The 16,164-nt window shown below is 42.2% G+C and overlaps 1 pseudogene; it reads left to right on the forward strand.

The window, feature by feature from the left end:
• Positions 1 to 3,807: 3,807 nt before the first annotated feature.
• On the forward strand, positions 3,808 to 7,668 carry LOC132490392 (MICOS complex subunit MIC10-like; annotated as a pseudogene).
• Positions 7,669 to 16,164: the final 8,496 nt, after the last annotated feature.

Consider the following 16,164-nt stretch of genomic DNA (forward strand, 5'->3'; position numbering starts at 1 on the left):
CAAAAGTCAGAAGAAAACAAAAGGCAAAGTGAAACACGCCTGTTCACTTGGCTTTCCAGGCACCGACAAGAGGCCCAGTTAGGAAGGCTGCTCGCCCCAAGCACAGAATGTCACTGGCTTCTTTTCTGGGAATAGAAGTATGATGGCAGCTGACATCAGAGCAGGTACAAGGGCTGCTGACCGCTCTTTTAGCTGGAAAGAACTGCTGCGAGGGCCAGGGGAGGCCTGACCTCTTTAAGGACGCAGATGTTGCTTTCAGGGCTGTGATCTAAATCTCACACACACACACACACACACACACACACACACACACACACACGCTGCTCCCCCGTTAGCCCAGGGAGTCTGCTCATGCCTCTGCCGCAGCTTCAAGCTGTGAACATGGAAGGAAATACCCTGCCGTGTGGAAGGGCTGAGTCTGAGGTCTGTTACGTGAAGCCCCACCATTCTCAAGGGGTCTTCGAATAGGGCCACCAGGGCTCCATCTGTCACTGTCTGCAGGGAAGCGAGCCACAGAGGGTTAGCCACACGTGGCTGGGCTTACTGGCGAGGCGTGGCCTGGTGAGACTCTGGCCCTAGGATCAGGGAGGTAGAAGGGGAGAATCCCGGGCAAGGATTAGGAGGCCAGACGGACCTCAGCCCTGCAACTCTGGATCCAGCAAGGCTGGAAGTTGCTTGATGCTCCCCTGACTTCATGCCTCCTCCTGACCAGGTCCTCCGGGCCACTGAGATGGTGACAAGAAGCCCAGCTGCCACGTGCTTCCCATGTAGGCAGAGGCTCTCACCGGTAATGTGCGTACACCCCGCAATCCTCTTCTGATTCCTTTAAGCCTCACCAGTTACACCTAATAAACTGCACCATTGATGAGATCTAGCAACAGGAGAATCTTCTAGCAACATTGAAAAGTCAGGGTTTAAGGTACAATCCTACACATACATATTTCTTTTCTATATTGTGCTGACCTCTAGACTCCAAGCAACAGGGGCCGCTTCTGTTTGGAAGGAGAGGGTACCACACATTTTAGCCTCTATCTAGCCCCGCAGCAGCTAAGAGGGCTGGGATGTGCCATCCTATTTAGGTCAGGGATTTAGATCAGAAAGGTCTTCATTTATTTATGATGAAACAAGCAATTTTAACTTACTCTTTAAATGATAAAAACAAATCTGAATCTATAAAGAAGAGAAACAAAATCTTCTTAAAACGAAATGATATTCTGTCAGTCCTTACTTGATGGTCACTATCTAGAATGTGTTTAGTGAAGTTATTCTAGTTAATAGACCGATTACAAATTTAAAGATAAAATAGCTTTTTAAAATTCGAAGTAGAGTACAATATTTTATTAGCTTCAGGTGTCTAGCAAAGTGATTCAGTTATATTTTTCTCAGATTATTTTCCATTATAGGTTATTATAAGATATTGAACATAGTTCCCTGTGCTATACAGTAAATCCTTGTTGCTTATCTATTTTATGTATCGTAGTTTGTATCTGTTAGCCCCAAACTCCTAATTTGTCTCCCCCCTTCCCTTTGATGACCATAAGTTTGTTTTCTATGTCTGTGAGTCTGTTTTGTACATAGATTTGTTTGTATTATTTTTTTAGATTCCACATATAAGTGACATTGTATATTTGTCTTTGTCTGGCTTACTTCATTTCATATGATAATCTCTAGGCCCATCCGTGTTGCTGCAAATGGCAATATTTCTTTCTAAAATAGCTCTTATCAAAGTCTTTCTCTGAATTCTGTCACTACTGAAGTAAAAGATGTTCCTCTCTCCTACTCAGGTGAAAGACTAATAATAACAGTGATTACAATTTATCAAGCACTTACTATGTTCCAGGAATACCTTTTACTTACTAATTTGGTCCAAAGAGATACATGAGAACCCAATGAGACAAATACTCATTTTAACCCCATTTTCCAAAGGAGGAAATCAAAGTGCATAGAGATTAAATTATTTGCCCAGGGTCACAGAGCTAGTGAGCAAAAGACCCAGGATTTGAACCCAAACAGGTAAGCAGGGAGAAAATACATTCACTCAAGTAGAAGCATGACCTATAAGCTCATTAGTTTCATGTCCAGACTATTTCCAAATAATTAAGTGAATTGTTTCATGACCGTATTTAGTTCTTTTTAGAACCATCACTCCACAAAGCTTCTGCTAACTGGGTTCTGGCTGGATTAGAGGAAATGTGATATCAGACCCATAGGTCCAAGTTTGAATCCCCATAGAAAGCAGGAAGTGACACAGAGGAAGTGACACACGGATGGCTCTGACCTACAGCTGGCCCACCAACTGTAGGAAATAGACCCAAATTAGACCTTAATTCCCTCCTTCAAGATACAGGGTGTAAGAACACTGTTCCCAGTTTCCTCTGGCTCCTTTGCTCTCATCCACTCCTAAGACAAGAGCTCAGGTCCTGTGGTCCCCTTTTTCATCACATCACAATCACCAGGGCCATCAAGTAGATGCCTGCCTCTGCCCACCTCTTTGGGACTAGGCAGTCATAACCAAGGCTGTTTTGAACAAAGTATGGTCTCATTTCGAGGTACAACATGTAATCCCAAAGTTCAAAATAAAAAGGAAACATGAGTCAGATTCTGATGTTTTCCAGCAAACTGTTGTTATGAATGTAAATTACAATATGACCCTCATGGGATAAAGAATGCTGTATGTCTTTGCTTCCCTAAATCAAATCAAATTTGGCTCTGATCCAGAGGTCTAAAGCCAACCACGTTTCCTTGTTCCCTCCCCAGCATTTAGGAGGGCTCAGGGCCCCAGCACTAATGGAGGCCCTGGACTTGGGGAAGCGGTGAGGCCCACCCAGCCTTTAGTCCTTGGGGTCGCTCTGGTTACCTGCTGACTGCCAGGGGCTGGTTCCTTCACAGCCTGGGGCCCCTGATGCTGCTCCCAGGCCACAGCCCATCCACCCACACAGTCACCCATGTCGTGCCCCAGCCCCTCCCAGGCCATGTGTGTGAATGGGCACTGGAATCTTCTACCCTGAGGAACCCTTAGTCCCAGGCTCAGTCTCTGGGAAGCCACTTCCTGAAACGGATCCATGCCTCTCCTATACTCAAAGCACCAGAACGTCCCTCTTTTTGGAAAAGACACCCTAATAGCTTTCCTGGGTTAAGTTTTTTGAAATCAAAAGGCTCTGAAATCCCACAGAGAATCCTACTTTCGTAGCAGCCACTGTTGCCCTAAGTGGAAATAATTTGAAAACTACGGCACATTCACCATTTGTATAATAGTCCATTACTTGATAGTTATAAACCAAAGATGGGGCCAGGATCTGCACCCTAAATGCCCGGCCCCAAAGCCCCAAAGCGTTGCCACATGCCTCCCTACTTCTCCCTGCCTTGGACCCTCTGTGCTTGCTTGCTTCCAGGTAGAGGGAACAGCGTGGATGGTGACAGTCGGGCATGAGATGGGGATCTGGACTAAGAGGCAGCCGTGGAGGTGGGAAGAGGCTGGGATGTGCCCGAAGGTAGAGGTGATAAAATTTACTGACGGCTTGGTTGGGGGTGTGAAAAGAAAGAGGCTTAACTGTTGATGCCAAGATCTGGGACTGGATCAACTGGAAGAATGGGTTCACCATCTTCTGAAAGAAGGAGATTCTGGAAAGAAAGTGTTCTGGTAACGTAGATTTTGTTTGTTTTCCATGTGTTTGGTCTGAGCCGCCTCAAGTGGAGATGGCGATCAGAGCCCTTAGATGTGTGAAGCTGGAGTGGAGAGACAGATTACTGTGGGAGCCTCAGCCCAGGACACAGTTAGCCATGCAGCTAGAAAGGGTCTCATGGGACATGAACACGGGTGAGCAACCCAAGAAGCCAAGGGCTGCTGAGGGTTTCACATTCGGAGGCTGGGAGGACGGGGGCGTCCAGCAAGGCAACCAGAAGAGGAAGACCCCGGGAGCACGGAGAACCAAACTGGGAGGTTCTGGAAGCCGAGGGGAAGGGAGCGGCGTTCAGTCACCTCTTTCTATCTTCACAGTAACTTAGGCAGTATGAGCAGCTGCATTTAACAGATGAGGAAACGGGGCTTCCCTGGTGGTGCAGTGGTTGAGAGTCCACCTGCCGATGCAGGGGATGCAGGTTCGTGCCCAGGTCCGGGAAGATCCCACGGGCCGCGGAGCGGATAGGCCCGTGAGCCGTGGCCGCTGAGCCTGAGCGTCCGGAGCCTGTGCTCCGCAACGGGAGAGGCCACAGCAGTGAGAGGCCCGCGTACCGCAAAAAAAAAAAAAAAAAAAAAATTTATCCAGCAGGGGAAGTCTAATAAATACTGCAATTTCAAAGCAATAATAAGCATAAAGGATATTTTAAGAAATTTGCAACAATTGTAATTTGATGTGAAAATATCTGTAATTTTCAAAGTTACAAGGGTTGAAATACCAAAAGAAAAGTAAAGCAACTTGCTCAGGTGACTTGAAGACACTTAAAGCCCCTTGAGCATGAGAAGACATTCATGCAACCGGAAGTTCAATTTTCCTTCTGCATGTAAGCGATAGTTCATTAAAATAATCCCTAATTGCTCCCTGGGGACCCAGAGGGTGTTAAGCGTGTACCTCTGGGGTGGGGACTGCAGGACAGCAGGGTGAAACTGAGCACCATTCCTGAAGACAGCAGAAGCCTGGGTCCTCCATTAATTCTCAGAACACCCTTTCCTCTATTTGTCCAATGAACACAGTGATAAACCTGGAACTTCTGTCATTTGTGCAGGAAGCGCCATCTCAGGGCCCTGAGGGGATGAATTGTACCACTCCTGTCAAAACCCAAAATCCAACCGAGTAAATTTGAAAGATCCACTTGGTTTTATTAGGCGATTCATGAGTTAGGCAGCAACCCAGCTAGCACCTAGAAGCACGCCCAGAGGGATTGTACATAATGGAAGGTTTTTATAGGAAGAAGGAGGGAGCTATTAGCAAGAGAAAAGAAAGGATTCTTTTTAAGTCAGTATATCTTTGGTGGGGGGGGCGATGACAAAGGTTTGTGGGGTTTTTATTTTTATTTTTATTGGAGTATAGTTGCTTTACAATGTTGTGTTAGTTTCTACTGTACAGCAAAGTGAATCAGCTATACATATACATATATCCCCTCTTTTTTTGGATTTCCTTCCCATTTAGGTCACCACAGAGCATTGGATGACAAGGGTTTGATCACACAGATTGCCTCTTCTTCCTCTGGGGAGGGTTGGAGGGGAATGAACAGGACCCACATGATGGTGCTGACCAGGTTTGGTATCATGGGCTTTTAGCACAAGTGATGCTATCTGGGGCCTGTGGCTTTCCTGTTAACACCCCAAAGGCACTGTTCCCATCAGTGATAAACTGGACAGGGAGCTCCTCCCGGTGGCCGGAGAAGCACCAGGCACCTGATACCCAAGTCGTGGGTTTCAGGCCAGGGACCACTGGCTGCGGTTTGCTTGTCCTCTCGCAGGAGGGATGGAGAGGCAGCTCGCTAAACCGAAGTAGGCGGACAGCAAAGGCAAACCCATCACACATTTCTTATTCAGGAAACGTCCATTTCAGACAAATGAGATTAGAGCTGGCAATGCTCTGAAGCTGAATGGTCAGTGTGGGAGAGTGGGCAGCAAGCTGAGGAAGTCCCAGTGGCAGGGGCTGGAGTGGGGGACAAGTGAGGGAAACAGGTTTAACTAAGACTTCGAGGATTAAAAGGAAAAGCCACCTCGCTTCTGCTATAGCATCCTCACTCCCACCCAAGAGACACAGGAGTGTGTGTGTGTGTGTGTGTGTGTGTGTGTGTGTGTGTTTGTGTGTCTGTGTCTGTGAGAGAGAGAGAGATTGAAATCTGAGGTCCTGTAATATTTGAAGCCTTTTCTTGAATCAAAAAGCACAAAGCCATTTTCTGGGCAAATATCCAAAGGAAAACACAGAAATTTCATTCTAGTAAATTATTTTAAAGTACCACCAACTGGCTTTCACAGGTGTGTGTGGCAGGGGAAAGGCATTAGCAAACAGCCCATTTCCTGCCTGAGAAAGGCCAGTGGAGGTCACCCCGTCAATCTGGGAGGGCCCAGGCCCTGGGGGCGGATCACCTGGGATGATGATGGCACCTCTTGACTGCCAGCTTTGCCCCAGGAAAGCTCAGCACAACATACTCCTTAATTCTTTTCTCCTGAGGGACTTTCTATTCAAAAGCTCGCCACCCTCCCATCCCTGCTGAGTAAATGATTGACAGGCTTGAGCTTTCCATCCCACCAGGGCTCCTGCAGGGAGCATCAGCAGCCTGCAGCTCGGGGGGAGGTCTGGGGTTGTTTTAGTCATCCCAGGCATTTTTCCAAAATAAAGCATTTGCATAGGTTTCCTATCCAGCATAATAAAGAACAAGAAGGCAGGACTTAACAGCCAGAAAATCACTGGAGAGTTTTGGTCTAGTGGCTTCACCAGGTGTCTGGGGAAGCTGGTGCCTGCCTTGGGGAAGAGCTCATTGTGACTTTGCTGAACATGGGCAGTGAGCGGGGTCCCGGGACAGTGAAGAGATTGGGGGAAGGGAGAGACCCAGTGCTGCACTTGGGAGTCCTTGAGCCCAGCCCACTGCCCAGACAACCCTCTCAGCAGGAGGGATGGTCTCTTTTCCATCCATAGCTCCATGGATATTTCTGCTATGAAATTCATCATTCACCTTTGTAGGCATTATGAATTGCTCTATAATACCCAAGCATAAGAATAACACCTGCCTTTGCTTTTTTAAAAAATCAAATCTGGTTCTCTTTCAACCACAATGAGATACCACTACCTGTGAACACCTAAAAGTTAAAGGATTGACCATATCAAGTGTGATGGTGGTGACGGACACAGCTGAGAATACAGGTGGAGAGTCTACAGTTAAGAAGAAGGGCCCCAGGGGTTTGAGCGCAAGACCCGACGTTCCGGAAAGCTGGAACTGAGGGTGGGGAACACGTCGGATTCAGAGCTCAGCAGGAGGTGGGACCGGTGCTTGGCAGATGCCGTCGGGAAGATAGGTACTGGTTTTGGATTAGGACTTGTTTTCTCACTTACCTTCTCTAAAAGAAGAATGTGGCCATTAGCCTTTGGTTCTGGAATGGGATTGGGAATGGAATGGCCTACTCCAACTGTCAGCATGATTTTCAGGCTCCATATCTTTTTTTTTTTTGTCAGTTGAACACATTTTGATACGTTTAAGTGGCATTTTAACCTCTTTTACTTATTTTATTTTTATTTTATTTTATTTTATTCTATTTATTTTATTTTATTTTATTTTATTTATTATTTTATTTTATTTTATTTATTTAATTTTATTTTATATTTTTGTGGTACGCAGGCCTCTCACTGTTGTGGCCTCTCCCGTTGTGGAGCACAGGCTCCGGATGCTCAGGCTCAGTGGCCATGGCTCATGGGCCCAGCCCCTCCACGGCATGTGGGATCTTCCCGTACAGGGGCACGAACCCGTGTCCCCTGCATCGGCAGGTGGACTCTCAACCACTGCGCCACCAGGGAAGCCCTAACCTCTTTTATTTTTAATTTATTTTTTTATACAGCAGGTTCTTATTAGTCATCCATTTCAAACACATCAGTGTATACATGTCAATCCCAATCTCCCAATTTATCCCACCACCACCACCCCCTGCTGCTGCAGGCTCCATATCTTCTACATGGAAAATGTGTCAAAGAGCAGGAGCAGTGACTTCACATCTGAGGACATCCCAGTGGGAGGGAAAGAGAAATCACGTTTATTCCTCAGGAACACTGAGGTACCCTGGAGTAAGCTGACACTCTTTTGTAACAATGTTTTCAGTAATGCTTTAAACTCCAACACACTGTTTATGTATTTGAAACCAAGTCTGTTTCTTGTTTTGTATTTTCTCTCTGGAAATGGCAAGGAGGTGGTCTTAAAAGAAATAAATTAAACAAAAATAGGCAAAAAAAAAAAAAAAAAAAAAGATGGACCTGACCCAGGGCAGACCCTAGGGATATTCAACATGAAGGCTGACAAAGAGCAGAAGAGGAGGAAGAGGAGAGTGGAGGTGAAAATGCAAAATGCAGGGGGTTACTTGTTTATTGACTCTCCCCAGCCCTACCACACACATACAGAAGGTTCTCCTAAAGCAAGTGAACAAACTGTCTGGGAAGAGAATGATTACCTGGGAAGAGTCAGGTAGTGTAGGTGTCAGCTTCTACTTCAGGCATTTGAGAAGTCCTTGGGATAAAACCAGCTTCCTACTCCATCTGGTAAAGGGAAGCTTTCCTTTTGATAAACCTGGCTTATGTAAATAGCACTCCCTGCCAGTTTCTGTTTTGCCTTACACTTCAGAGAAGCACCAGACATTTGAGGAAAGCCTGCAGCATGAAAGAGAGAGAAAAGATAAACAAGGAGAAAAAACTGACACTGGAGGAAACTGATAGTTCAGGGAAGAGAAGAGAAGGTTTTAAAATCTGTATTCTCTATTCTCAGAGAATTCAGGATCTTGTTTCATCCATCACAACAGAATGCCATGAGAAAGATGAGAAAATGGAAAAGACTCTCAAGTTAAAATTTTTCTAATATTACATTTTTACCATTTAAGTAGAGGGATTTGAACGTATAGTAGAGAAAATGTTCCAGAGCGTAGCAAAGATTAAAATACAAATAAAAGGGCACCATGAACTAGAAAACATTGTATAAAACATATGAAAGACACAAAACATCATTGTAGGAGGTCAAACATCTGACAAATAAGAGTTCCTGAAAGCAATAAAGAAAATGGATGAGTGGGAAAAAATGATGAAAAAAATTTCCTGGAACTGAAGGGAGACATGAATTTCCAAATTTGAAAGGGCTTAACAAGTGTCACATAGAAGGAATAAATGAAAATTTACACTATTAAATGAGATACATCCCCATGAAATTTCAGAACATCAAAGTAAAAGAAGCAAAGACCTTAAAAAAAATTCCCAGAGAGAAAAAACCATCCAGATCATATAGAAAGAATAACTGGCTCCTTCTCATCCAAAGCAGCCCTATATCCTTGTTAGTCTCTGTCTCAGCACGCTGTGAACTCCTCTCATAGGCCTCCTCAGAATGTGTGATTGTTTTCTTAATTTGCACATGCATTTTTTCCTGACTCCTCTGTTAGATTCCAGGTCCTTCAGGGCAGAGATTTTGCCCATCTCATTCACTGTCATGTGTGTGAGACCTGGTACAGCCCTAGGCTGAAAATATGTCTGTGTTTTAATTGGAGGGGAGCAGGGAAGGCAGGAGGCATGAGTCCCTCCCTGGAAAGTCAGCAAACCAGCACTGATTCATACTACCATGTAAATGACTGCTACCTCAGCAACTTCAAGTACCTGAGGGTGGAGGGAAAAGGGCACCAAGAGTTACTTGGGTCCTACACCACTTGGCAGCCTACCCAAATTAAGAACAGTCTTGGGGGAGGCCTCAGCCCAGAAGCTGTCTTTGGAGCTTGAGTTAAATTCAGTCTCTTGTCTGCTCTTCCATGTTGGCCAGGCCACATTGGCATAGCAATCTTCCTCTTTTATGTGCTTTTTCCATTTCAGCCATCTACTTTTTCCACTCCTGAAATACGACACTGCAAAGCCAAAGCAGTGTTTGAGGGCTCAGGTCTTATAGGATTAAAAAACTCTACCAGCACACACCTTAGGGTCCATGGGTTCTATGAGAGCATTTCAAGTAGGTGAGACTGGATAATTGAGAAAGTGTGAAATGATGGATGGGAATCCTACAGGAAGCCACAGAAAATTGTAACCAACACATTTTGAAGGGAAGGAGAATCCTTCTAATTAAAATGTAATAATGACCCAGCAATTTCACTCCTAGGTATATACCCAAAATAACTGAAAATAGATACTCAAAAAAAAAAGAAAGAAAAGAAAACAGATAAACAAATCTTTGTACATGAATGTTCATAGCAGCATTACTCACAGTGGCCAAAATGTGGAAACAATCCAAATGTCCATTAACAGATGAATAGATAAACAAAATATGGTATGTTTGTACAGTGGAGTATTACTCAGACACAAAAAGGAATAAGGTAGGAATACACGCTTCACTGTGGTTGAACCTCAAAGAAAACATGCTAAGTAAGAGAAGCCAGACACAAAAGGTCACATATCGTATGATTGCATTTATATGAAATTGCATGATGTCTTCAAGATTCACCCACATTGGGCATGTATCAGAACTTCATTCCTTTTTATGGCCAAATAATATTCCATTGTGTAGATAGACCACATGTGCTCTGTGTGTTCCCTGCTGGACCAGCCCATTCAGATTGGAGGTTCCCAGGGATTGTGGGGGAGAAGAACAGGGAGTGACTGCTTAGAATGTTCTACCATTGCAGATCAGCATCAAGGCTTAAAGAAAAGGCTCTCAACTAAAGCAGCATCAAGCTTTTTCACAGCTCTGGACTTCTTTATCTGCTGTTTCTTCTACCTGGAATGCTCTCTCCCTAAATCTTCAAATGGCTTATTCCTTTCCTTCATTCGTGCTCCTTCTCAAATGTCAACTCCTCACAGATGCCGTCCTTTCCTCACTAGGAAGATCTGGAAGCTGCAGACAAGTGGCAACTGTTGGATAAAATAAGTGCTAATAGACAGAAGAAAAATCTTACAAACCAGCCTACAAGGCATCACTCCAACTCAACTGCTCAAACCAATGCAGAAGAGCAAACTGAAATCCAAGGGTAACCCCACATACACAGAGCAAGATAAGACATCAACCCAGTTTCCAGTAGAGTCAACAAGTTCAGAGAGAAACCACAGGGCCAGAGTTTCCAGAATGCAGCTGTACATAACCTTGGTCTTCCTTCCAAATCCTCAAGCAGCTGAAGATCTAAACAGAGAATAGAAATTATTAGGATCTCACATTCCAAAATAAATGCTAAGGGGAAGGTTCAAATAGTGCTCAGGAACACAGGAAAGAGAAATTCCACCAATATTATTTTTGAACAATCAAGATAATAAACATCTCCAAAAATTTAGTCACGCCTCTTTGCAATCTATCCCTCTCTCCACCCTCATCCCCAAGTAACTACTATATGGTTCCCTTTATAGAAAACTCTAGACAGATCTTAATGTTCTCACCACACACACAAAAAATATAATTCTGTGATATGATAGAGGTGTTAGCTAGAGCTATGGTGGTAATCATATTGCAATATATAAATGTATCAAATCAAATCAACATGTTGTACACCTTAAATTTATACAGTGTTGTATGTTATACATACACATTGTATATGTATTGTTATATGGTATACACATACATTGTATACTGTTATACATATACATATACAATGTTATATGAAAATACAAACAGGGATAATTATACTTTGTCACTTCTTATCATTATGCCTTCATGTCCTTTTCTTGCTTTATTGCAATGTGTGTAACCTCCAGAACAATGTTGAATAGAATTGTTGAAAGTGAGAATCCTTGCTTTATTCCCAATCTCAGAGAAATCAGCTGTCTTTCACCATTTGACATGATGTTAGCTTCAGTCAAGTATATTTTAGAGAAGACTATATGAGTGACATAGTTCATGAATTCTTGACCATTTGATAACATATTTCTGTTGCCTTGTCATAGCAATGATAACTTGACTGGGTATGGAAAATTGGGTCATACACAACCCCTCAAACAAAACACTCATTAGACAATGCTCCAGTTTCTTCTTTCATTTAAAATTGCTAAGGAGAAATCTGAAGTTAGACTAATTTTCTTTTAGTATATAACTTTATTTTTGCCATATTTCCTTTAACCTTACCCTTTCAATAATTTCACTCAGGCTTTACAGTTCTTTATTATTTTTGTCCTAAATAATGAAGGACTCTATTGACGTACAAATGTATGTTTTCCTTCATTTCAGAAAATTCTGGGTTTTATTATACCTTTTAGTTTTTTATCTACTCATTTTGTTCTACTATATTTTTTAGGTCTACAAAATTAACTGTATATTGGATATTTGGGTTGTCAGTCCTCCATATTGAGCATTGCTTTTTTTCAGATGGAAAGGGTTGTCATCTTGATCACAGTGGTAGTTTCACAGAAGTGTGTGTGTGCATGTGTGTGTGTACATAGACTGATCTTGTATACTTTATATATGTGCAGTTTGGTGTACTTCAATTATACGTCAATAAATTGCAAAAAAAATTTACTTGAAACTGTAATCTGAGAGCTAAAATAAAAATAAATAACTCAGAAGTGGGGAAGTCATAGGATGAAATATCAGCTTTGAGTATTGAATCTATTAAATATAAATTACATCTAAATAAGACAGACATTCTAATTACAAGAATTCTAATTCCTGGAAAAGAGGAAACTAATTACTTTTAATTGACAATGGTATAAAGTAGGACAATAACTCCAGAACAAGCAAATAAAATTGGGAAAGAAGAGAATAGGTCGTCCAAAAGTGCTAATTTTCTCATCTTTCATATGAGAAAATAAAGAGGGATGATTGTGTTACTGAAATTGATATATTGTGAAAAATAGGCTTAAGTCTACTTTATAACTTTAAAGTTATTTAAAGTTATAAAGGTAAATACTGGAACCCAAACAGACTATATGCCTGATAAATTCAAAGGAGAAAAAAAGTTAACATAGCAAATGTTTAGAAACAGAAAAAGTAGAAAGGAAATATTAAAAATACACTCATATATGTTTTCAGTTAAACGTAATCATTTATAATATAAACAGATAACCTTACTAAAAGGTGAGAATTCTCATATTGGATTTGAAAAAATCCGGACTTCCCTGGTGGCACAGTTGTTAAGAATCTGCCTGCCAATGCAGGGGACACAGGTTTGAGCCCTGGTCCGGGAAGATCCCACATGCTGCAGAGCAACTAAGCCTGTGTGGCACAACTACTGAGCCTGCGCTCTAGAACCTGTGAGCCACAACTACTGAGCCCACAAGCCACAACTACTGAGCCTGCGTGCCACAACTACTGGAGCCCACATGCCACAACTCCTGAAGCCCATGTGCCTAGAGCTCGTGCTCTGCAACAAGAGAAGCCACTGCAATGAGAAGCCCGCGCACCACCCCAAAGAGTAGCCCCCGCTCGTCACAACTAGAGAAAGCCTGTGCACAGCAACAAAGACCCAATGCAGCCAAAAATAAATAAATAAATATTTTAAAAATCTAAGTATATGCCCATGTATTAAAACAAAATGACTGGGGCTTCCCTGGTGGCGCAGTGGTTGAGAGTCCGCCTGCCGATGCAGGGGACACGGGTTTGTGCCCCGGTCCGGGAAGATCCCACATGCCGCGGAGCGGCTGGGCCCGTGAGCCATGGCCGCTGAGCCTGCACGTTCGGAGCCTGTGCTCCGCAACGGGAGAGGCCACAACAGTGAGAGGCCCACATATCGCAAAAAAAAAAACCCAGAAAACAAAAACAAACAAACAACAAAAAAAACCCAAAATGACTTAGAGAAGCTGAAAATAAAATTACAAACAAAATGATAGGTAAATGGTGAGTAAAATGATGACAAAAAGAAAGCAAGGGAAGGTGTATAATATTAAAACCAAAGAAATTTGAATTCAAGGAAAACTCACTAAGTTATACATAAGGGTCACTTCATCATGATGAATTTTATAATCCACAATGAAAAGATCTTTCTCATGAACCGGAAGAAACTGGCAGAAACACGTTAATGGCAAGATATTTTAACTCACTATCATCAAGTAAGACCAAACAAAATAAAACAAAAAAACCAAAAAAAACCCCAAAAACCAGATATAAATGGTCTGAATAATAGGATGAACAAGGTTGATCTTATACATGCATGTCTAATTCTTTGTCCTGAAACAAAAGAGAAAATATAGCACATTGTCTTTTCAAAAACAATAGCAAACTTATACAATTTTACAATATATTAGATCACAAAGAAAACCTCAATAATTTCCAAGAAGTGAAATAGGAACCACATTCTAAAGCTATAATAAAACTAAAAATAATAAAGTTGAAGTAAAAAAAAATATTAATACCCAAGCTATTGGAAATGTTAAAAAAAAATGGCTGTTTTTCCTTGTTTCAAAAAGGAAATCAAACTAGAACTGCAGACTATCTAGGAAATTACAATAATGAGGATATTATATATCAAACCCCAGGGGATAGGGTCAAAGTTGAAGGCAAAGTAGTAATCATATCCTTAAACACTTCATGCAAAAATGAATCGAGCATTTGGGTGGGGGAGGGACTAGAAAAATTAATACAAAACTTAATGAAAACATAAGGGGAAAAAAACAGAAGAGTTGATAATGAATTCAAGATTGAGGGTTTTTGAAAAGCAAAGTAAAATGACCACAAACTAGCTTGATCACTTTTTTAAAAAAAGACAGGGATGGGAGAGCACAAATACATAAAATCGGGATCAAGTAAGGGAAGCAATTATAAAACAATACTTTTAGCAACTCTTGCCAGTTAATGGTCTTCTGGGAAAGAACATCTTACTGAAATTGGACTGAAGAAAAGAGGGGAAGGCTAACTCGGTAATTTGGGTAAAAACTGTAAAAGCTGTCAATGAACTGTTCCCCCACAAAAGCCTCAGGCTCAGCTGGTTTGATGGCAATTCTTTCAAACTCTGAAATAACAGGCAGTTTTGAGGCTATTTAAACTCTTCAAAGGCATGAATGGATGGTGGTAACTTCCACCAAAGTAAATCGTGTGTGTGGAGGACAAAGAGAGGTAGAGTTTCTGTTGAAACTCACCAGCATGTTTGAATTTGGAAATGCTTTCTCAGCTATAGGTTCTGATCTCAGAAGACCCATAGGAGCCAGAGACAGAGCTTGGGAGATGTGAGCCTACAAGCCATAGGTGACGCCTTAGGTAGGTGATCTACTAACTCACCACTGAGAAATGCACAGAGGAAAAAGGGAAGGGAAACATCAACACAGAAGGGTGGATGGAAGAAAAATAGCCCAAGAAAGAAATTAAGGAGGACTAGCCAGAGATTCAGATACATGTCAGTGAAAGACAGACCCAGGGAAAGTGACCAGCCGTCAAATGCTGATGTGGGCCACTCAGTAGAGAGGTCAGGGCGATGGTGAGAACACAGCCAATGGGCCAAAAATAGGAAGTATTCATTTCACAAATAGTTACTGAACATCTACTAGAGACTAGGCACAGAGGAAAAAGAAAAGGATGTAAATTTTATGTCCCTTAACATTAATAAAGAGGAACAATTCAAATTATTCATTACTTTAAAAAAACTTTTCAAGGGCATGGAGAAAGAGAGAAAGCCTCCAGACTCTCTCAGGTGCTAATTATTCACCTACCATTTCTCAGGTCTAAAGCTACCTTTTTGTGGTCGGCTAGATAGAGGGCCTGAGAACTTGCCCTTCAGACTCCAGCAGGAGGCGCTAGAGGGAGGTGAGCGTCGTAGCTGCCCGTGGTTCTGACTCCAGGTCCCTTGGCTCACCCTGTACAAGCACCTCCTCAGAGTGACACGGCAGCCAGGTAGTGCCCCTCCTCAGAGGTCTAATCTCAGGCTCCAAGGGGGCCCCTCGTGTGCCCTTTCATCTCCAGCCCTAGGGGTGGAAGCTGCCCCCTGAACTCTGGATTTACCATGATGAACCCTCTTTGTTTCTTTCAGCCCATCAGTACCTGTGTAACAACGCCCCGTATTAAATTCCTCTACTTGACACACCTAGTATGGTTTCTGTTTTGCTGGCTGAACCCTGACTAATACAAACACTGATAGCAAAGCCAGTGAAAAATTTCACACAGACACACACACACGTACACACCAGGCCAAGCTCAGTATCTCAGTTATAAATATTGATACAGATGCTTAATAAAATATTAGCAAACAGATTCCATAAAGATAAATATACACCATAAATAAAATGCATTTATTCTAAGTGGATCTCAGAGACCTCAGTAGGTCAAAGAAGAAAGTATAATATGACCATCACAAGAAGAGCCATTAAGACATTTGATAGACTTTCACAGCCTTTTCTTTTCTTTCAGTGTAGTTATTTTTTTTATTGATTTATTGGTTTATTGGTTTACAATGTTGTGTTAGTTTGAAGTGTACAGAAAAATGATTCCGATATATATATATGTATACACTTTTTTTGGAATTCTTTTCCATTATAGGTTATTACAAGATGTTGAATATAGTTCCCTGTGCTGTACAAAAGGATGTTGTTGTTTATTTTATATGTAGTAGTAGTACCTGTT

The sequence above is a fragment of the Mesoplodon densirostris genome, chromosome 5, assembly GCF_025265405.1.
Source record: "Mesoplodon densirostris isolate mMesDen1 chromosome 5, mMesDen1 primary haplotype, whole genome shotgun sequence".
NCBI classification, from domain to species: Eukaryota; Metazoa; Chordata; class Mammalia; order Artiodactyla; family Ziphiidae; genus Mesoplodon; species Mesoplodon densirostris.